This window comes from Crocuta crocuta, unplaced genomic scaffold (genome assembly GCF_008692635.1).
Source record: "Crocuta crocuta isolate KB4526 unplaced genomic scaffold, BGI_CrCroc_1.0 scaffold44, whole genome shotgun sequence".
NCBI lineage: Eukaryota > Metazoa > Chordata > Mammalia > Carnivora > Hyaenidae > Crocuta > Crocuta crocuta.
The window spans coordinates 452,895-476,849 of NW_027530179.1; the positions used below are offsets into that span (position 1 = coordinate 452,895).

Sequence of the window (23,955 nt, forward strand, 5' to 3'; positions counted from 1 at the left end):
AGTTTATTTTTGTGTATGGTGTTAAGTAGTTTCATTCTTTTACTTATAGCTGTCTAGTTTCTCAATACCATTTATTTAAAACAAACTATTTTCCCATTATATATTCTTATTTATTTTGTCAGAAATTAATTGACCATATAAATGTGGGATATTTTTTCCTTTTATTTTTTTTAAATTTTTAAATGTTTTATTTATTATTATTTTTTTTTTTTTTTGAGAGAGAGACACCGTGAACAGGGGAGGGGCAGAGAGGGAAGGAGACACAGAATCAGAAGCAGGTTCCAGGCTCTGAGCTAGCTGTCAGCACAGAGCCCCATGTGGGGCGGCTCAAACCCTCGAACTATGAGATCACGACCTGAGCCGAAGTTGGATGCTTAACCAACTAAGCCACCCAGGCGGCCCAATGTGGGTTTATTTCTGAGACTTCTGTCCTGTTCTACTGATCTATGTGTCTGTTTTTGTATTAGTATGTACTCCATTGATCACTATAGATGTGTAGCTTATCTTGATATTTGGGATTATGATACTTCTGGGTTTGTCCTTCTTTCTCAGGATTGTTTGAGCTATTTGGGGTCTTTTGTGATTCTATATAGACTTTGGTATTACTTGTTCTGATTTTTTGAAATATCCTACTGATATTTTGATAGGGATTGCCTTGAATCTATAGATTGCTTTGGGGAATATGGACATTTTGATAATAAATATGTTTGAATCCATGAGCATGGAATATCTTTCCGTATGTTTATGTCATCTTCAATCTCTTTCATGAGTGTTTACAGGTTTTAGAGTACAGGTCCTTCACCTCTTTTTTTTAGTTTTTTAGTTTTTGGTAGTTTTTAATTACTGAATCACTTTCATTACTTGTAATCAGTTTGCTGAGATTTTCTACTTCTTCCTTCTTCAGAGTTGTAAGACTGTTTCTGAGAATGTATCCTTATCTCCTAAGCTGTCCATTTTGTTGGCATGTAATTTTTCATAGTATTCTCTTATAATCCTTTGTATTTTCTGTGCTGTCAGTTGTTACTTTTCCTTTGTCATTTCTGATTTTATATATTTTGGTCATTTTCTTTTTCCTTGATGAGTGTGGCTAAGAGTTTGTTAGTTTTGTTTATCTTTTCAAAGAGCCAGATCTTGGGTTAATTGATTTTTTCTATCATTTTTTAATTCTCTACATAATTCATTTCTCCTCTCATTTTTATTATATATTTTCTTCTACTAACTTTAGGCTTTGTTTATTCTTTATCTAGTTCTTTTAGATAAGGTTAGAGTCTTTGTTCATTTGAGTCTTTTCTTGTTACTTGTGGTAGACCTGTACTGCTATACACTTCCTTCATAGAACAGCTTTCACTGTGTCCCAGCAATTTTGGACCATAATTTTTTCATTTTCATTTATCCCCAGGTATTTCTGGATTTTTTTTCTCCCATTGCTTCCTTGACCCATTGGTTGTTTAGTATCATGTTGTTTAGTTTACACCTCTTTGTGTTTTTTCCGTTTTTTTTTCTTGTTATTTATTTGTAGTTTCATACCGTTGTGGTCAAAAAAGATGCATGGTATGATTTCAGTCTCCTTAAATGTATTGAGGCTTGTTTTATGGCCAAATACATGATCTGTTCTGAAGAATTTTCCATGCGCTTTGAAAACAATGTGTATTCTGATGTTTTTGTATGAACTGTTCTTTATATATCTATTATGTCTATCTAGTTTAATATGTCATTCAAAGACATGTTTCTTTATTGATTTTCTGCATCTGGATGACCTATCCATTGATAAGTGGAGTGTTACAGTCACCTACTATTATTGTATTATCATCAATTTTTCTCTTTATATCTGTTGATATTTTCTTTATGTATTTAGGTGCTCCAGTATTGGGTGCATATTTAAAATTATTATATCCTATTGTTGGATTGATCCCTTTGTCAATATGTAACACTCATCTTTGTCTCTTATTAGTATTTTTGTCTTTGTTTTTAAGTTTTTTTAATGTTTATTTTTGAGACAGAGACAGAATATGTGCAGGGGAAGGGCAGAGAGAGAGTGAGACACAGAATCGAAAGCAGGCTCCAAACTCTGAGCTGTCAGCTCAGAGCCTGACATGGGGCTTGGGTTCACAAACTCTGAGATCATGACCTGAGTTGAAGTTGGATGCTTAACTGACTGAGCCACTCAGATGCCCTGATAAATTCAATTAATTTAAAGAACTTAATGGAGACTGTTGTTTAGCTGACTATAGGCACAGTAAAATTTGCTTTTTCTAATTTCAGAATTAAAACTACTGAGTTTGGGGTGCCTGGGTGGTTCAATCAGTTAGGAGTCTGACTTTGGCTCGGGTCATGATCTCACGGTTCATGAGTTCGAGCCCTGTGTCAGTCTCTGCTGATAGCTCAGACCCTAGAGCCTGCTTCGGATTCTGTGACTCCCTCTCTCTCTCTGCCCCTCCCCCATTAAAGTCGGATACTTAACCAACTGAGCCACCCAGGCACGCTGTTAGTGTCTTTGTTTTAAAGTCTTTCGTGTGATGTAAGTATTGCCACTCTGCCTATATTTTTTTTCCACTTCCATTTGCATGGCCAATTTTTTTCCATGCCTTCATTTTCGAGTTAGTATGTGTCTTTAGATCTGAGGTGAGTCTCTTCTAGGTGGTACATAGATGGATTTTGTTTATTTATTCATTCCACCACTCTGTCTTTTGCTTAGAGGATCTATGCCACTTATATTTAAAATAATTTTTGGTAGGTATGTACTTATTTTTGATTTTTTAATTTTTCTGGTTGTTTTTGGAGTTTTTTGTTTCTTATTCTCTTGCTCTCTTTCTTTGCAATCAATGAGTATATATAGTATTTTGTTTGGTGCTCTCTCTCTCTTTGCCTCTAGGTATGTTTTGGATTTGAGGTTATCGTGATATTCTTATATAAGGCCATAAGTAAACAGAGTCCATATTCATTTGATGGTCACTTAGGTTCAAACACATTCTTAAAAAAATAGAAATTATTTTATTGTTCTCCTTCTCTGCCATTCTTACTCCCTTCTCCACATTGTATGTGTATGTTGTTATACATATAAACATGTATAATTTTTTATATTTTATTTTATATTTATTCATATTTTTCTTATGTATGTGGCCATTTCTTTTCCACTTAATGGAGTTCCTTTAAAATTTCTTGTAAGGATGGTTTAATAGTGACAAACTCCCTTATCTTTTGTTTGGTTGGGGAACTCTACCTCTTCCTTAAATCTGAACAATAACCTTGCTCAGTAGAATATTCTTGGTTGTATGTTTTTTTTTTCTCTTTCAAAACTTTGAATATATTATCCCACCCCCTTCTGGCTTGCAAAGTTTCTGCTGGAAAATAAGTTGACAACCTTTCAAGTTTCCCTTGCAGTTAACTTCTTGTTTGTCTTTTGCTGCTTTTAGGATTCTATCTTTGTATTTTACCTTTGACTTATTTTTAACCTTTGACATTTTTATTATTATGTGCCATGGTGTGGATTTCCTTGATTCATCTTGTTTGGAAGTCTCTGCTTCTTGGATCTGGATGTCTATTTCCCTCCCTAAGTAAAATAAGTTTTCAGTTATTTCTTCAAATACATTTTCTATACCTGTCTTTGTTCTTCTTCTTATGGGACACCCTGTGATGCAAATGTTTGTTTCCTTGCTGTTGTCTAAGAGATCTTTTAATGTGTCCTCAAATTTTTAATTCTTTTCTCTTTTTGTTGTTTAGCTTCTATGCTTTCCAGTACCCTGTCTTCCAGATCACTGATATATTCTTCCGCATCTTCTAATCTCCTGTTGATTTTTCCTAGTATGTTTTTATTTTAGTAATTGTAATCTTTAACTCTGATGGTTTTTTATAATATTTTCTTTCTCTTTACTGAAGTTCTCACTGATTTCTTCAATTCTTTTCTCCAGCCCAGTAGGTATCTTTGTGATCATTACTTTAAATTATTTTTCAGGTGTATTGCTTATTTGTTTCATTTAGTTCTTTTTCTGAGTTATTTTCTTGTTCTTTCTTTGGAGTATATTCCTCTCTCCCCATATTGCTTGACTTTCTCTATTTCTATAGATTAGGTAAAACACCTCCTTCTCCTAAAGTTGAAAGAGTGGTCCTGTGTATATTGTCTTGTATGCAGACTCTATGTGCTTGGTGACTTTTGCTGGCTGGCCAGAGCTGTGGATGTATATACTAGTTAGTCTTTTAAACTGTGGCATGTCTCTATGTTTCTTACTATCTTCTTGTTCTTCATTGTGTTTGGCCATTTAGTTGCTGTTGAGTTCTCAGTTCTTCAGGAGGAGTTGTTCTACTAATGGTATAATTTGGTGTATCTCATGGGGAAGGTGAGGTCAGTCTTACTGTGTCACTATCTTGAGCTGGAACTTAACTAATTTTTAAATATGTTCATACATTATAAGTCTCACTTTCTAGGAGAGCATCACTTTTCTCTAATTCCATAGTACCTTCAATGGTGATGAAATATATAGTGTACTCCAGGGAACCTCACCCTCCTTATGTGGCCTTGTGGTACCTTCTTGTGATGACATCAGATAATAAAATGGCACAAGTTGTGATTTTATTTTTATTATTTTTTTAAATGTTTATTTAGTTTTAGAGATACAGTGAGCTCCAACAGGGGATGGGCAGAAAGAGAGGGAGGCAGAGAATCACAAGCAGGCTCCGAGCTACCAGCCCCAAGTCCAGTGCAGGGCTCAATCTCACAAACTGTGAGATCATTACCCGAGCTGAAATCAGGAAGCAGACACTTACCTGACTGAGCCACCAGGCACCCCAACAAGTTGCAATTTTAAATAATGTAGTCAGGCTAAGTCTCAACAGGAACATGACATTAAAGCATAAACATGAAGGAAATGAGGGGTACCTGGGTAGCTCAGTTGGTTAAGCATCCACCTTTGGCTCAAGTCATGATCTCAGAGCTTTGAATTCTCTGACTCTCTCTCTCTCTCTCTCTCTCTCTCTCTGTCCCCTCCCCTGCTCATGTGCTCTCTCCTTCTCAAAAAAATAAATAAATAAATAAACATTTAAAAAAGTTTAAACATGAAGGAAATGAAGGAGTTAGCCATATGGATTTGTAGGGGAGAATCTTCCAGATAGATGGAATAGCTATGACAAGAATGTATGGTGGAAATGTGCCTGCCAGGTCAAGGGATGGGAAGGAAGCCGGTGTGTCTTAATAGAGTGAGTGACGGTAGGAAGTTAGGTCACAGAAGTTAGAAGTAGAAAGACAGTAGGAACTTCTTCATATCATGAAGAAGTTGAGGGAAATGGGTAGGCACTATGGGGACCTCAGCAGAAGCATAAGATGATATAATTTCTATGTTAAAATACAACCCACATAGTGGCTCCTCTATGAGGAATAGATTAAAGAAAGTTAAAAGACGCATCAGAGATATTACTTAGGAAACTGTTAGAGTTACTAAAGTAAGTGATATTATTGACACAGACTAGAAGATTCATGGTAAAAATGGTAAAGAGTAGGAAATGATTCTGGGTCTATTTTAAAGTTATTTCAACAGCACATCCTGCTGGATTAGATGGAGGTATAAGAGAATAAAAGTGAAACTGGTCAAGGCACTGGAAGGACAGAGTGACATTAACTGAGACAGAGGCTAAGGGTGAGCAAGTTTTGGAAGGATTACCAGAGTTTCACTTTGGGACATACTGATGTTAATATATTTTCTAGTGAAGTGAAGCCATCCAATAGAGTTAGATGTATAAACCTGGGGTTCACTGAATGATCTTTACAGGAGACATTCACGATAAAGTTATTGGCATTGATGTGGTAACAGATACAACTGGAAAATATTTAAAAAAGGGAATATAAAAAAGGACAATAGGGCAGCACTAAGCTTTTGAGAAATTCAGTATAAAGAGATCAAAAAAGAGATGATCATTTTTAATGAGACTGAAACATATTTGATATAAGGAAATAAAGGCGGACACTTGATAGTTTAAGGTTAAAAGACAAGAGTTTAAAATAAAGAATTAAGGTTTATTATGAGAGAATTAAAACTGGGTAGTTATGAAGGGTGGCTCCTAGGAAATACTTGCTACTTACCTGAATAGCCTATATTATTTTGTTAAGGTTTAATATTATTTTGTTAAGGTTTAATTTTTGCATTGATGTAGATATAACAATGAAGAAGGACATTAGAATTTTGTGTTATTATCCTTCAGGTAACAGTTTTAATTACGTATGTTAATATTGGATGATTCACCTCTTGTTTTGATGAAATAATGGAGATCAAGCTAATGTATATGAGAAAATAATAGTCTCCCAGGGAAAAGTCCATAAGGGAGAGATGCATTATTTGCCCACCAGGACACTACCTCAATATGTTCCCTTCACTTTAGGAGTCATTTTTGTTACACTGTTAACCCTGTTAAGCTTGTTATATCAATATCCAATATTAGATATACACATACATAATAATCATCATTACAGAGATCTTAAATCTCTTTCTGAAATATCTGAATACACAGGTAACTCTTTAGATGGATTAATCTTTGAGCAGATGTTGGCAACATTTTCAGTGTGAAACTCCCAGGCCTATGGAATCTGAAGCGATTTAATTCTGTTGTCATTTACTGGATCTTACAGAAGCAATAGGGTATTTTTTAGAATGAAAATGTATAACGGTGGATTGCTAGATTCACAGAAGCCATACTATAATACACCTTTTAAACAGAGAAACAAAGTTGTGAGCATTCTATATTATACCATCATTTGTTCTTCCTTTTCAGACTGTAGCTTAGAAGATATAGCTTATCATTTTTCCCAGAGCTCTATTTGTGTCGCTCTCAATAAAGCTTATTAAAGTGGAATGATATATCCAGTCATTGCCATGCTAATCAATGCACAAGGATTTCTTCATGGTGTCACTATTTTTATTGAGAAAAAAACCAGGGTAACTTACAAGCAGAAAGTCAATGTTCCAAAACCACGTGTTTTCTTACATGGATTTACCTATGTAAATCCATCCCACCACCACTACTGCTAAATGGTACCAATTTATGAAGTTGTTTTAAACATAGCCTAATTTCTTCAGCAACAAAACTTTGTGGAGGGTGGTGAGTCTTTTGTTTATGTTATTCATGACAACGTATCTATAGTTTATTGATTTTAAAAGTATTTTGCATAGATGACGATTTCTTTTTTCATTGCATTATCTCCTCAAGGCCATTATCCTCTTTTCAGTAGTATAGGAAAGGCATTCTTAGCCTCTGGGATTTAATGAATGCAATGAAATATGTGGGTCCCAAAGGCCCCAAAATCCCCTAAAACTATGAAATGATGGGAGTTGGCATTTTGTTTCTCCCCCAACTTCTCTCTCTCTCTATCTCTGTCTCTGTCTCTTTCACTCACTCTCTCTCTCTCACACACACACACACATACACACATGTGCACACACAGACTTCTTCACAGAGTCCACAAACTCTAAAATGTTACTGGCTCCCCAGGGAAATTCCAATATAATGTAGGAATCGGTGTTATAGTCTACAAATAGCAGTTTCTTAGTAACTAACATCCTGGAATCTCCCTTTGTAATATACCATAGCATACGTTTCTTAATGCCCTCATTTACATTTGAAAAGAAAATGAGAACATTCCTTGCAGTACATTTGCTAATACTATAAGTGCTATGCTTTTTGCAGAAAGACAGGAAGAAGCAGGTTTAAACATAAATGTAGGGACAAAGGACAGAGGACTATGGGGGAATTTAAGGATGGCGTCATTAAGGACACTTACAATATTGTGTTCCTAATTGTTTATAGCCCCTACTAAGTTTGCCCCCATAAAGATACACACTGTAGAATGCTGAGATTTCTTTCTTGGAAAGTGTTCATAGAAATGTATTCACATTGTCATTTATAACTTTACATTTACTGATTTCCTATAATCACCTGACTAATTATTTACCTGCTCTGAACATACAACCAATTACATAGATAGTAAGTATTTAAGATGAATTATGGACTATGGTAACTTGTTAGTGAGCAGAGAGCTGAGTAAGACATAAAATTGGGATGGGAAAAGGCCAGTTCTAGACACAGGTGAGAAAGAGGAGAATCTTCAACCCTCAACATAAAAGAGGTGGGGACAATACAGGTTGTCTTTTGCCTCTGTACTTTTATTAGAACTTATTTTTAACAATAATGTAACTACATTCATAGAGATACATTGTATCTGTATGTTTCCCCCAGTGACATAAAGAAAATTTAAATTGCACAAATCACTAGAGCAGCAGTTTTGCATCTTCCCAGCTATCTAGAAGTTCTTTCTGAAATGCAGCCACAGGTGTTGTCTAGGAGGATGTGTGTCATTAATGTGGGGATTTTTATTAAGAAAGGATGCTGTATTTTGTCAGATTTGTTTCTGCCTCTATTGGCAGGATCATATGGTTCTTTTCCCTTCTTCTATTAATGTGATGTATCATCACATTGATTGATTTCTGAATATTGAATTAGCTCTGCAGCCCAGGAATGAATCCTACTTGATCATGGTGAATAATTCTTTTAATATACTGTCGATTTTGATTTGCTAGATCTTGTTGAGAATGTTTGCATCCATGTTCATCGGGGATATTGACCTGTAATTCTCCATTTTAGTGGGGTCTCTGGTTTGGGAATCAAGGTAACCCTGGCTTCCTAGAATAAGCCCAGAAGCTTTCCTTCCATTTCTATTTTTTTTTTTTTTTTGGAACAGCTAGAAAATGATAGGTATGAACTCTGCTTTAAATATTTGATAGAATTCCCCTGGGAAGCCATCTGGCCCAGGAATCTTATTTGTTGAGTGATTTTTGATAACTGATTCAATTTCTTTGCTGGTTATGTGTCTGTTCAAATTTTCTATTTCTTCCCATTTGAGTTTTGGTAGTGTGTGGGTGTCTAGGAATTTGTCCATTTCTTCCAGGTTATATGCCAAGTTTCTTGACATATAATTTTTTATAGTACTCTCTAACATTGTTTGCATTTCTGTGGTGTCATTATCTCTCCTGTTTCATTAATGATTTTATCTATTCGGATTCTCTCTCTTCTTTTTGAAAAGTCTGGCTAGGGGTTTATCAATTTTCCTTATTTTTTAAAAAAACAGCTCTTAGATTCATTGATCTATTCTGTTTATTTGGATTCTATAGTGTTTATTTCTTATTTAATCCTTATTATTTTTCTTTTGTTGTTAGCTTTAGGCTACCTTTGCTGTTCTCCTTCTAGTTTGTTTAGGTGTGTGATTAGGTTTAGTATATGGGATTTTTCTTGTTTCTTAAGAAAGGCCTGGATAACAATGTATCTTCCCCTTAGGACTGCCTTTGCTACATCCCAAAGGGTTTGGACTGTCTATGTTTTCCTTTTCATTTGCTTACATCAATTTTTAATTTCTTAATTATCTGCTTGACCTATTCATTCTTTAGTAGGATGTTCTTTAACCTCCATGCATTTGAAGACTTTTCAAATTTTTTCTTGTAGTTGATTTCAAGTTTCATAGCATTGTGATATGAAAATATGCATAGTATGATCTCAGTTCTTTTATGTTTATTGAGGGCTGTTTTGTGACCTAGTATGTGATCTATCTTGGAGAATGTTCCATGTGTTACTTGAGAAGAATGGTTATTCTACTGCTTTTGGATGAAAAGCTCTGTCAAGTCCATCTGCTCCAGTGTATCATTCAAGGCCATTGCTTCTTTATTGATTTTCTGCCTAGATGATCCGTCCTTTGCTGTAAGTGGAGTATTAATGTCCCCTGCAATTATAGTATTCTTACGAATAAGATTGCTTATGTTTGTGATTAATTGATTGACATATACGGGGTTTCCAAGTTGGGGGCATAAACATTTACAGTTGTTAGATCTTCTTGATGGATAGACTCCACAAGGTGGTATAATGCTCTTCTTCATCTCTTGTTACAGCCTTTAGTTTAAAATGTAGTTTGTCTAATAGAAGTATGGCTACTCCAGCTTTCTTGTGACTTCCAGTAGCATGATAGATGGTTCTCCATCCCCTCACCTGAAGGTGTCCTCAGGTCTAAAATGAGTCTCTTTTAGACAGCATATTCATGGATCTTGTTTTTTTATCCATTCTGATACCCTATGTCTCTTGATGGGAGCATTTAGTCTATTTACATTCAAAGTTATTACTGAAAGATATGGATTTAGTGTCCTTGTGTTATCTGTAGGTTTCATGCTTGTGGTGATGTCTTTGGTCCTTTGTAGTCTAAGCAGTGTGTCACTCACAGAGTCCCCTTAGGATCTCTTGCGGGACTGGTTTAGTGGTCATGAACTCCTTCAGCTTTTATTTGTCTGGTAAAGCTTTTATCTCTCCTTCTGTTTCGAATGACAGCTTTGCTGGATAAAGGATTCTTGACTGCATGTTTTTCCTATTCAGCACATTGAATATTTCCTGCCATTCCCTTCTGGCCTGCCAAGTGTCAGTGGACAGGTCTGCTACTACCCTTGTGTGTCTACCCTTACAGGTTAAGGCCTGTTTGTCCCTAGTTGCTTTCAGAATTCTCTCTTCATCTTTGTATTTTGCCAATTTCATTACGATATGCCATGATGAAGACCTATTCTTGTTGAATCTGAAGGGAGTTCTCTGTGCCTCCTGGATTTTGATATCTGCTTCCTTTCCCAGATTAGGGAAGTTCTCAGCTATAATTTGTTTAAGTACACCTTCTGCCCCTTTCTCTCTCTTCTTCTTATAGAACTCCTGTGATACAGATAATAATATGGAATGTTTCATGATTTTGCATGTCATCCTTGTGAAGGAGCTATGCCAATCTTCTCTGTATCATTCTAATTTTAGTATATGTGCTGTAAAAGTGAGCGCTCTGTGCTTTAAAGAAAGGTGATCTCAATGTATATGCCTTTTATTTTTTTTTGTTACTATTTTTTGCCTTTTGAGGTTACTTAAAATTACTTTTTTAACTTTTTATTTGTTTTCCTTAAATAGTTTATTGTCAAGTTGGTTTCCATATAACACAGTGCACATCCCAAGTGCCCTCCTCCATGCTCATCACCCCCATCCCCTATCCCTCACTCCCGCTCAGCCCTCAGTTTGTTCTCAGCATTCAAGAGTCTCTCATGGTTTTTCTCCCTCCCTCTCCCCAACTGTTTTTCGCCTTCTTCTCCCACTTTGTCCTCTGTTAACTTCCTCCTAGTCCACCTATATGTGCAAACATGGTATTTCTCCTTTTCTGCCTGACTTATTTCGCTCAGTATAATAGTTCCATCCATGTTGCTACAAATGGCCAGAATTCATTCTTTCTCATTGCCATGTAGTATTCCACTGTATAAATATACAACATCTTGATCCATTCATCAGTAGATGGACACTTAGGCTCTTACCATGATTTGGCTATTGTTAAGAGTGCTGCTATGAACATTGGGGTACATGGGCCCCTATGCATCAGCACTCCTGTATCCCTTAGGCAAATTCCTAGCAGTGCTACTGCTGGGTCTTAGGGGAGTTCTATTGTTAATTTTTTGAGGAACCTATATACTATTTTCTAGAGGGGTTGCACCAGCTTACATTCCCACCAACAGTGTAGGTGGGTGCCCATGTCTCCACATTCTCACCAGCATCTAGAATCTCCTGATTTGTTCATTTTAGCCACTCTGACAGGCATGAGGTGGTATCTCAGTGTGGTTTTGAATTGTATTTCCCTGATGAGGAGGGACGCTGAGCATCGTTTCATGTGTCTGTTGGCCGTCTGGATGTCGTCTTTGGAGAAGTGTCTGTTCATCTTCTGCCCGTTTATTCATTGGATTATTAGTTTTTTGGGTGTGGAGTTTGGTGAGTTCCTTATAGATTGTGGATACTAGCCCTTTATCTGATATGTCATTTGCAACTATCTTTTCCCATTCCATCGGTTGCCTATTAGTTTTATGGATTGTTTCCCTTGCCGTGCTGAAGCTTTTAATCTTGATGAAGTCCCAGTAGTTCATTTTTGCTCTTGATTCCTTTGCCCCGGGGGATGTGTCAAGCAAGAAATTGCTGTGGTTGAGGTCAGTGAGGTTGTTTCCAGCTTTCTCCTCTAGGGTTTTGATGGTTTCCTTTCTCACATTCAAGTCCTTTATCCATTTTGAGTTTATCTTTGTGTGTGGTGTGAGAAAATGATCTAGTGTCATTCTTCTGCATGTTGCTGTCCAGTTCTCCTAGCACCATCTGTTAAAGAGTCTGTCCTTTTTTCATTGGATACTCTTTCCGGCTTTGTCAAAGATTAATTGGCTATATACTTTTGGGTCCAATTCTGAGTTCTCAGTTCTGTTCCATTGGTNGTTTATTCCTAGGTTTTTATTTTTTTGTTTTTGTTTTTTTGCACAATTGTGAATGGGATCAGTTTCTTGATTTCTTTCTGTTGCTTCATTATTGGTGTATAAAAATGCAACCGATTTCTGTACGTTGATTTTGTACCCTGCAACTTGGCTGAATTCTTGGATCAGTTCTAGTAGGCTTCTGGTGGAGTCTGTCAGGTTTTCTATGTAGAGTATCATGTCATCTGCGAAGAGTGAAAGTTTGACTTCCTCTTTGCCAATTCTGATGCCGTTTATTTCCTTTTGTTGTCTGATGGCTGATGCTAGGACTTCCAGCACTATGTTAAACAACAGTGGTAAGAGTGGACATCCCTGTCGTGTTCCTGATCTCAGGGGGAAAGCTCTCAGTTTTTCTCCATTGAGGATGATGTTAGCTGAGGGCTTCTCCTAGATGGCTTTTATGACGTTTAGGTAAGTTCCTTCTATCCATTCTCGAGAGTCTTTATTAAGAAGGGATGCTGTATTTTGTCAAATGCTTTTTCTGCATCTATCGACAGGATCATATGGTTTTTATCTTTTCTTTGATAATGTGATGGTTCACATTGTTTGATTAGTGAATATTGAACCAGCCCTGTAACCCAGGAATGAATCCCACTTGATCACGGTGGATAATTCTTTTTATGTGCTATTGGATTCGATTTGCAATTATCTTGTTGAGGACTTTTGCATCCATATTCATCAAGGATATTGGCCTGTAGTTCTCTTTTTTTGCTGGATCTCTGTCTGGCTTGGGAATCAAAGTGATGCAGGCTTCATAAAATGAGTCCAGAAGTTTTCCTTCGATTTCTATTTTTTGGAATAGCTTGAGAAGAATGGGTATTAATTCTGTTTTAAATGTCTGGTAGAATTCCCCAGGGAAGCCATCTGGCCCAGGGCTCTTATTTTTTGGGTAGTTTTGATAACTGATTCAGTTTCCTCACTAGTTATGGGTCTTTTCAGATTTTCTATCACTTCTTGTGTGAATTTTGTTAGTGTGTGTTTAGGAATTTGTCCATTTCTTCTAAGTTGTCTAGTTTGTTGGCATAAAATTTTTCATAGTATTCCCTGATAATTGCCTGATAATTGCTTGTATTTCTGAGTGGTTGGTTGTAATAAGTCCTTTTTCATTCATGATTTTGTCATTTGAGTGCTCTCTCTTTTCTTTTTGAGAAGCCTAGCAGAGCTTTGTCAATTTTGTTTATCTTTTCAAAAAACCGACTTTTGGTTTCGTTGATCTGTTCAACTATTTCTTTAGTTTCTATATTGTTTGTTTCTGCCCTGATTTTTATTATTTCTCTTCTTCTACTGGGTTTGGGGTGCTCCTGTTGCTCTCCCTATAGTTCCTTTAGGTGCGGTGTTAGCTTATATATTTGCACTTTTTCAGATTTCTTGAAATAGGCCTGGAGTGCAATGTCCTTTCCTCTTAGGGCTGCCTTGCGGCATCCCATAGAGTTTGGATTGTTATATTTTCGTTTTCATTTGTTTCCATATATTTTTTAATTTCTTCTCTAATTGCCTGATTGATGTATTCGTTCTTTAGTAAGGTGTTCTTTAACCTCCGTATTTTTGGAGGTTTTCCAGACTTCTTCCTGTGATTGATTTCAAGTTCCATAGCATTGTGATCTGAGAGTGTGCATGGTATGATCTCAATTCTTTTATACTTTTTGAGGACTGCTTGATGTCCCAGTATCTGATCTATCTTGGAGAATGTGCCATGTGCACTTGAGAAGAAAGTGAATTCCATGGCCTCAGGATGTAGAGTTCTAAATATATCTGTCAAATCCATTTGGTCCAATGTGTTATTCAAGTCCATTGGTTCTTTCGTGATTTTCTGTCTAGTTGATCTATCCATTGCTGTAAGTAGAGAATTAAAGTCCCCTGCTATTAGCACATTCTTGTCCATAAGATTGTTTCTGTTTGCGATTAATTGTTTTATATATTTAGGTGCTCCCATATTCAGTGCATGGACATATATAATTGTTACTTCTTCCTGATGGATAGACCCTTTAATTATTATATAATGCCTTTCTCCACCCCTTGTTACTGTCTTTAAAGTCCAGTTTTTCTGATATAAGTATAGCTACTCTATCTTTCTTTTGACTTCCAGTAGCATAATATATATTTCTCCACTCCCGTACTTTCAATCTGAAGGTGTCTTCAAGTCTAAAATGAGTTTCTTGTAGACAGCAAATAGATGGATTTTGTTTTTTTATCCATTCTGTTACCCTATGTCTTTTGATTGGAGCCTTCAGCCCATTTACCCTCAGTGTTATTATTGAAATATATGGGTTTAGAGTCATTGTGTCCTTTGTAGGATTCATGCTTGTGGTGGTGTCTCTGGTATCTTGTCTTCCTTTCAACATTTCCCTCAGAGAGTCCCCCTCAGGATTTCTTGTAGGGCTGGTTTAGTTTTGACAAATTCTATTTTTGTTTATTTGGAAAGACTTTTATCTCTCCTTTTCTGAATGGCAGGCTTTCTGGATAGAGGATTCTTGGCTGCATATTTTTTCTGTTCATCACATTGTTTATTTCCTGCCATTCCTTTTTGGCCTGCCACGTTTCATTAGATAGGTCTGTCACCACTCTGATAGGTTTCCCTTTGTATGTTAGAGCCCTTTTCTCCGTAGCTGCTTTCAGAATTCTCTCTTTGTCCTTATATTTTGCCAGTTTCACTATGATATGCCGTGCAGAAGATCGATTCAAGTTACGTCTGAGGGGAGTAGTTCTCTGTGCCTCTTGAATTTCAACATCTACTTCCCTCCCCAGGTTGGGGAAGTTCTCTGCTATAATTTTTTCCAGGACTCCTTCAGCACCTTTCCCTCTCTCTTCCTCTTCTGGAATTTCTATGATATGGATATTGTTCCATTTGATTGTATCACTGAGCTCTCAACTCATTTTTCATATTCCTGGATCAGTTTATCTTTCTTTTTCCTCAGCTTCCTCTTTTTCTATAATTGTGTCTTCTAAATCACTTATTCTCCTTACTGCCTCTTCAGTCCGTGCATTGGACACCTCCATTTTATTATGCATCCCATTTACAGCATTTTTTAATTCATCACAGCTATTTTTAAGCTCCATAGTCTCTGTAGCAATAGTTTCTCTCATGTCTTCCATGCCTTTTTTAAGCCCAGTGATTAATTTTATGACTATTGTTCTAACTTGTTCAGTTATGTTGCTTATATCTGTTTTGAGCAGATCTTTAGCTGTCATTTCATCCTGGAATTTCTTTGGAGGAGAGTTCTTCCGTTTCATCATTTTGGTTAGCTTTCTATCTCATGTTAATATTAATAGCTTGTTATGAACTCTGTACCTGTGAGTAATGCTGTATTAAAGAAGGCTCTTTGTCTGTCCAGGGCTTGTCCGTTCAGGAAGTGTTCTTTGAATGGTGTCTTTTGGTTTCTCTTGTTGAAACTTTGGTTATTTTGTTTNCCATTTACAGCATTTTTTAATTCATCACAGCTATTTTTAAGCTCCATAGTCTCTGTAGCAATAGTTTCTCTCATGTCTTCCATGCCTTTTTTAAGCCCAGTGATTAATTTTATGACTATTGTTCTAACTTGTTCAGTTATGTTGCTTATATCTGTTTTGAGCAGATCTTTAGCTGTCATTTCATCCTGGAATTTCTTTGGAGGAGAGTTCTTCCGTTTCATCATTTTGGTTAGCTTTCTATCTCATGTTAATATTAATAGCTTGTTATGAACTCTGTACCTGTGAGTAATGCTGTATTAAAGAAGGCTCTTTGTCTGTCCAGGGCTTGTCCGTTCAGGAAGTGTTCTTTGAATGGTGTCTTTTGGTTTCTCTTGTTGAAACTTTGGTTATTTTGTTTCCCTACTCATAGTGGTATTTGGGACTTTCCACCATGTGTACTTTGGCTTGTTCTTGAGGTAGCCCTGGAAAAGAAAACAGACAGACAACCACACAAGAAACAAAGGTACACAAACGCACAGACAAATCCAATAAACATGAAAACTGAAAGGGAAACAGAAAAAGAAAAAAATGAAGGGACAATAGACAAAACAATACAAAAAAAGGGGAAGGAGGGAAGACATTAATAAAAATCAAAATAAAAATTAATAAAAAATTGAAAAAAGAAGAAAAGAAAAAAGAAAAAAAAACCCTCACAAGACAAAGGACAGTCTAAAGGCATAAAATCAGAATCCCCAGCTACAAATAAAGAGCCCGGTGTATGCAGTGCTGATGGAAGAGCATATACAAAGAGAGAAATGACAGGGTGGGGAGGAAGCGAAATTGGAAATGAAGTGACCAGGCAGAGAGACTAAGAGGCTTGATTCAGAGGGAGAAATGGTAGAATATGTTTAGACGTGATGAAAAAGGGACAAAGATGGACTCAGAGAAACTATATAGTCTGATTACTCCAGAGAGAGAAAAAAAGGTAGCAGTGGAGGTGTAGAGTGTACATACAGAGAATGGATTAAATGTGACTGTTTAAGACAACCAGTGACCAGAGTGCCCCGTCCAGCAGAGTGGAAGTTTATGAATGAGAAAAGGGAGAATATATTTGAATAGAAAGAATTATCTAGTATTAATCATGGCAGTGCTTCCATGTTGGTCTTGCCCCAGGCTTAGGTTAAAAAAAATAAGAAAAAAAGCAGCTCTCTGGCAGGGATGAGCATGGTTTGGTGTAGGCAGGTCTTGCCTCCACTGTGTCCCAGTGGCTGCTCCCTGATGTCCCCCCTTGTTGTTTGTGGGGAGAAAGATGGTGTCGCCCTAGTCCCTTTTCAACCAAGCTTTGCAAACTACTACTTTGGGTCCAATCTCCCTGTGCTGAGAACGTAGCCAAGGTTGGCTGAGTTCTATGCCCCATGCCCTGACTCATTTCCAGGTCCCAGTCCATGGGCTTTGTTTATACCTGCCGAAACACAGTCCCACAGATCGCTGCTTCCCTGCTGCTGCGGGTCGAGTAAGGGGGGGTGGAGTGTTGCAGCCTCAGATCCAATGGGGTCAAGTAGAGGTACAACCTGGAATCTAACGCCTCTGCGCTGGTGGGACCCGTCTGGGGAGCTCAGCCTCAGCCCACAGCCTCCGCGCTCCAGGGGTCAAGCCCGGGGAAGTCAGGCGCAGGCCTGCCGAGTTTGAGTTTACGCCACCGCTGGGGATGGTGCTGGGAGCGCAGCAGAGCAGTTTTTCCTGGCGCCCTCTGGGTCCGGAGGCACCTAGTTCAAAGTCAGCACCCCAGCCAGAACTAAAAAACACTCTCTTTCCAAGCCTGGGGGCGGGGGGGTTCTCTTCTCCAAGGACGGTTCTATGAGCAGTTTCAGCTTTTCTTTCCTTTCCCCTCAACTCACCGTTGCTCACTGCAGCTGCATGCAGGCTGGGTTCAGTCCCCTCCCTCCATATCTCCTGTCCCATCCTGCTTTTATCTTTCCCAGTTTGCACTCACACACTTATGAGGTTCTTTCCCAGTGTACTCTGTCCCTTTCTCTTCCCAGACTCCTGTGGCTCAGTGTCCTATGACTTCAGGCCTTCTCTGAGAGATGGGTGCAAGCAAAATGCACGGAGCTCTCTACATCTCTGCCATCTTGCCAAAACTCAATGAGTATGTCTTTTAGATATGTCTATGGATAAATTCAGTTGCTTATCTTTTTTTTAATTTTAAAAAATTTTTTGATGTTTTATTTATTTCTGAGAGAGAGAGAGAGAGAGAGAGTGAGTGTGAGGGGGAGGGTCAAATGGAGAGGGAGATACAGAATCTGAAGCAGGCTCCAGGCTCTGAGTTAGCTGTCACCACAGAGCCCATGCGGGGCTCGAACCCATGAACTGTGAGATCATGACCTGAGCCGAAGTCGGACGCTTAACTGACTGACCCATCCAGGTGCCCCTCAGTTGCTTATCTTAACTTCTAGAGAATTTCCTGGAGGAAAAGCATAAGCAGATACCTAGGCAGTCATTTGGTTCTCTGTTAGTACAGGAAAATCCACCACTTTCATATAATATTTCCCATCTTTTATGTCTTTTGAGTTTTCTCTGTCCTAGTTGGTCAGTGAGGTTGCATACTAATGAGAAAAGGCTGTATAGCACCAAAAACGTTTATTCAAACTGGAGAAGACGCTGGAACAGTGTTATAAAAAGCTCTTGGAGTGGACAATTATATAATCAATTGGCTAGATATAAATAAGGGAGTTCAGAGGAGAGAAGAGGAATATGGTAAGACTTAGTGATGGAAACCAGAATCCAAGAGAAATTTGGAAGTATCTATACTCTTAATTCTCTTTATTCAAAGCCATATGATGTAATCTTTATAAGACAAGCTTTAATGCAGTCTTTTAAAAATGCCCTTATGCCAAGTAGTTTGGTGCAATATTTCTGAATTTCACTTTAAAAGTGGAAAACCAAAACATAAATACGTGAGTGTTAGGTAATAACACAAACTAACTCATTTTAAAATTACATAAAGAAAATTTCTAGGGACGCCTGACTCTCTGACCCTCCCCTGCTCATGCTGTCTCTCTCTCTCTCCTATAAATAAATTTAAAAAAAACTTCTACAAGATATAGTGTTTTGTTAATAACATATCCATATTGTTATAAGCTTTCAGATGTTTTAAGGAGATGCTGATTTCCTTGCAAACTGTGGCCACAAGGCTCTTGAATTAACAAAAATTCATATTAAAGACTTTATTATGTGAAATTGAACATTCCCCATATTTAAATGTATATTACAAGAAAGATATTAGGAAAAGATATTGATTATTGCTATGGATCTATGAAAATGCCATTTGACTTTGTCCTCTCTAATAATAGTGTCTGTTACATGAATGGAGATGTAAAAGAATAATGTTCAAATACAGAATTGATATAAAGTAGAAAGAATACTAGTATCCTTTTAAAAAACAGTATTTCAAATACTGGGTAAATGCTAATGTGATGGGATTTACCAGGTATAAAAATTAAGGCTTGCATTTAGATTAAAATAAAAGTAGCTGCCCAGATGACTGGTGGTCTGCCTTCAGTATCCACATTAATGTAGCCAAGAGATTTTGCTGACCACAAATTCTTTTGGAACAATTATTGAGACAGAACTTGTCAAAACCCATATGTGATTTCGAGACTGCTTTAAAAAAAGTACACTCACTAGATCAATAAAACTAATTGTTCTTCACTGTTTTGCAGAGGGTAGTCAAATATGGAGCCCTGATTTATATTCAAGGCACATTGTTTTAATACAGCAGGTTACATTTCAATAGTGATCTGGAATCCAGGATGTATACATAAGTATTGAGGAACTGGAGCTATCAAATCTGGAAAGGAGAAAATCAAGAGAAAACTGAGAGTCAAATTCAAATATCTGAAGAGCCCTGAGGGAGAACACACTTGTGCGTTCTGCTCTAGAGAGCTGAGCGATGACCAATGATTTGGTAGGAGTGAGACATTTTGTGTAATAAGGAACTGAATGCTAGAGCAGCAAAGTGTGCAAGCTCTGGGGCCAGACTGCTTTGGTTTAAATCTAGTCTCCTTTGGGGCACGTGGGTAGCTCAGTCAGTTAAGTGTCTGACTTCAGCCCAGGTCATGATCTTGTGGTCCATGAGTTCAAGTCCCATGTCAGGCTCTGAGGAGCCTGCTTCAGATTCTGTGTCTTCCTCTCTCTTTCTGCCCCACCATTGCTCATGTTCTCTCTTTCTCGCTCAGAAATAAATAAACATTTTAAAAAGTCTAGTGTCTTTCCTTACCTACGTGTATAATCTTGGACTTGATTTTTCAGCTTTCCTGTGTATCCTATTCTCTTAACCAAAAAAAGTACAATGGTCTCCTGTGCATGCTAAATGAATCAGTGCATTGGAACATTTGGAATAGTGGTAAAGGATCAATAAATATTAGTTTCTAGTCTAGATTTTAGATCTCCCCAATAATAAAAGTGATTTTGAGAAATGCTCACCATAGTAAAGCATGTATGTAAGCTTTTGCTTCCTGTAAACAAATTGTAGAATTTTTGTCTTGGTTGCTCTTTGGTATTAATGATATTTAAACCTGCTGTTGATAATGAGTCATTCATTATTAGGTATCTACATCTATGTGACACTTTTTACAGAATCTTTGAAAAGTCAGATTATTAGGTGCATGTTTAGGTGTTAGGCAATATGAATTATCCTGATTTCAGTCCTTTTTATTTTACATTTCATGGTGGTTGCTTCTCTTTTTTCCTTCTCAAAATGCTTCTCTAAAGTTAATCCAGTTTTTGATTTATTCAATGTAGATGTAAATAATTGTTACCTTGAAAAGTGAATTTTTCCAGGAAATGCATTTATATATTTTTTAATATATCAGGTGGTCCAAAGGCTTTATCTAAAACGGCCATGTATCTAATTTGAAATTTTAGTTAATGGCAACCCTTTGGTTGTGAGGAGACTCTGAAAATATTCATCAACAGTAACTAATTGTACTTTTGAAGAAAGATGGTATCATTAGCTCTCTACAACTTTTAGGAAGGGGTGGTGGACTGCAACAAAGAGATCCATCCGGGAAATGTCATTATTCATTCAGTACAAATGTGAATAATGGTCGCTGTAATGCCCTAGAGGCTCCTTTTAGTCTTCTTGTTCCTTTATTTTCACAGATAAGAAGTTTCCAGGTCTCTTTCCTCAGCCTCTAGTCTTTCCAAAAAATGCTTTCTCCATTTACCTCTCTCTCCTTAATATTTTTAAAGCTTCATTTACCATCAACTGTTTCAGGACTTCCAAGTTTTTACCTCCAAACCACACTCACAAGTCAAGAATTGTACTCCCCTTGGCAATTGTAAAGTTTAAAAAACCCCTCAAACTCAACATTCCTAAAGTTGAACTGAACAGTTTCTTCCTATAAACCTGATTCTCCTCCAGGTTCCCCTACAGCATGCAAAGGTAGCTCCATTAATCCAGTAGAACAAGACAAAAACCTCGGAGTCCTGCTTTCATCTTCTCTCTCCTTGTCCCTCACTTCCTTATATCCAATCTGGCCTTGAGGGCTACATATTTTACCCCTTAAATATATCTCAATTCTGTATATGCCTCTGCAGTCAGTAACTTCTGCCACAGTCGCTAGATTCAGAAGTTGCTAACCTCTCTCATTTCTTCCATTCCTTCCCCCTTTCAGTCCATTCTTTACAACGAAACTAAAAAGTGCAAACAAAAAACGTTCTTTCCTTACTTATCGATAACTTTAATATGGGATCATTGACATAGAATAAACTACACATAGTATAAAGTATAAGCTGCACATATAACATGTAAAATTTAATAAGTTTTGACATATGTATAATCCTCAGACTTATATATAAAAAAAAATGATCAGGAACAAACCACACAAAATTGCCTTCTGCCTCTTGTACTCCTTATCTTACTGCCCTCCTCATCTACACCCCTTACTCCAGGCAACTACTGAACTGCTTTCTGTCACAATAAGTCTGTTTGGATCTTCTAAAATTCCATATGTATGGAACCATGAGGTGTATACTCTTCTGTCTGGCTTTGCTTACTTAGCCTAATTATTTCTAGATTATCTATGTTACACATAACAATAATTTATTCCTTTGTATTGATGTGTAATATCCTGTTGTATAGATATACCACTGATTGTTCATCCATTTACCTGTTGACAGATATTTGAGTTGCTTCTGGTTTGGGGTATTATAATGATAGCTGCAATGAGCACTGTGTAAAGTTCTCTGCAAATATGCATTTATCTGGGTAAATAATACCTAGAAGCAGAATGCGTTGGTCATATGGTTGCTTTACATTTTACTTTTTAAAGGGGTGCCTGGGTGGCTTAGTCGGTTAAGCGTCTGACTTTCGCTTAGGTCGTGATCTCACGGTTCGTGGGTTCAAGCCCCGCATCAGGCTCTGTGCTGACAGCTAGCTCAGAGCCTAGAGCCTGCTTCAGTCTGTGACTCCCTCTCTCTCTGATCCTCCCCTGCTCACGCTGTCTCTCTCTCTCCTAGAAATAAATAAAACATTAAAAAAAAAACTGCAAAAGTGTTTTCCAAAGTAATTGTATGATACATTCAAAACAACCAAGAGTGAAATTTCTCTTTGCTCCACAACCTCACCAACACTTAATATCCTGAGATTTTTTAATCTTCAGTAATATTTTGGGTGTGTTTTAATTTCTTATTATGGTTTCAATTTGTATTTCTTTAATGGTGGTATTGAAGTCTTTTCATGTGATTGTTTTCCATCCATATCTTTCTTAGTGGAATATCCTTTCAAATCTTTCAACTGCTTTTTAAAAATTGGTTCTATTTTTCTTAAATTTGAATTGTATATGTTCTTCCTATACTCTGGATAGATTTCTTTTGACAGATAACATGCTTTGCTACCAATCTGTAGCCTGCGTTTTTATTATATGAAATATAATTATGTTGTTACAATTATATTAGTGTCCTTTAAAGAACACAATTTTGGGGGTGTCTGGGTGGCTCAGTTGGTTAAACATCCTACTTCGGCTCAGGTCATGATCTCACAGTTTGTGGGTTCAAGCCTTGCATTGGGTTCAGTGCTGACAGCTCAGAGCCTAGAGCCTGCTTTGGATTCTGTGTCTCCCTCTCTCTCTACTGCTCCCCTGATTGTTCTCTCTGTCTCTCTTTGTCACAAATAAATAAACATTAAAAAGTTTTAAATAAAAAATAATGAACAAACTTTTCATTTTCATAAAGTTCAATTTATTGATTTATTTTCCTTTACTTAGTACTTAAGAATTCTGGGCAAGAAAATAGTTACTTAGAGTTTTACCTAGTTTCTAGTTTCTTCTAGAAATTTCATAGGTAGAGCTGTTACATTGTTCTATGGGTATGTTGTGTAGGTATGTTAATGTTTAATTAATTAATTACTGTTAGGTAAGGTTGAAGGCTATTTCTTTGGAATCAGTATCTTCTTTAAACAACATTAAAATTTATCACATTGAATTGCCTTGGTGCTTTTATTAGAAATCAGTTGATTTTATGTGTATATTTCTAGACTCTTCTATTCCTTTGATCTATATATTTGTCCTTATTCTAATACCACACTGTCTTGGTTACTATAACTTTATGTCTTGAAATCCAGTAAGATAGGTTCTTCCTTTTCTTCTTCATTTTCAAAATCATTCTTAATGTTCTATGCTCTTTGCTCATCCATATGCATATACTCTGTACATTAATTAAAATTCATCTTTTAGATAACAACTCAAATATCCCTTCATCAGCAAACTTTTTCCTGATCCCATCTTTGAATATATAATTTCCCAGTACCATAGGCTCTTTCTGCTTCCTTTAATTTTTCCTTCAGACAACTTCCTACACTGTGTAATTAGTTGGGTGTTTGTTTTTGCTCTTGTTTTACTTAATTTTTGCTTCTTCCCTTGTGAAGGCAGAGATTGTATCTTTTTACAAACACAGAATTTAGCAGAGGCAGTCCTACTTCTCACAGTTTTACCATGCAAAAATTCCAGTTATCACTGAAATTAGTTTGAAAACACCAGTCCCTAAAAATCTGGTTCATGTTTCAGTTACTACTATGTATTAACAGTGAGGAATTAAGTACAAACAGTGCTACTAAGTCTTCAATTCACATACCACTATATGAATAACATATGGCTTTTTTTTTTTCTCTCTAAAGTCTGTCAGTGGTCATTGCATATCTGTTATTCAGTTTATGGTATAGACAGCAAAGCATAAAATTATACTACCT

General features: G+C 36.9%; 1 non-coding gene across 1 annotated transcript; it reads right to left on the reverse strand.

Annotated features, from left to right (window-relative positions):
- Positions 1-10,726: 10,726 nt before the first annotated feature.
- Positions 10,727-10,833, reverse strand: LOC144232229 (U6 spliceosomal RNA). The gene has a single exon (XR_013335341.1). It is a non-coding gene; the product is annotated as a U6 spliceosomal RNA (small nuclear RNA).
- Positions 10,834-23,955: the final 13,122 nt, after the last annotated feature.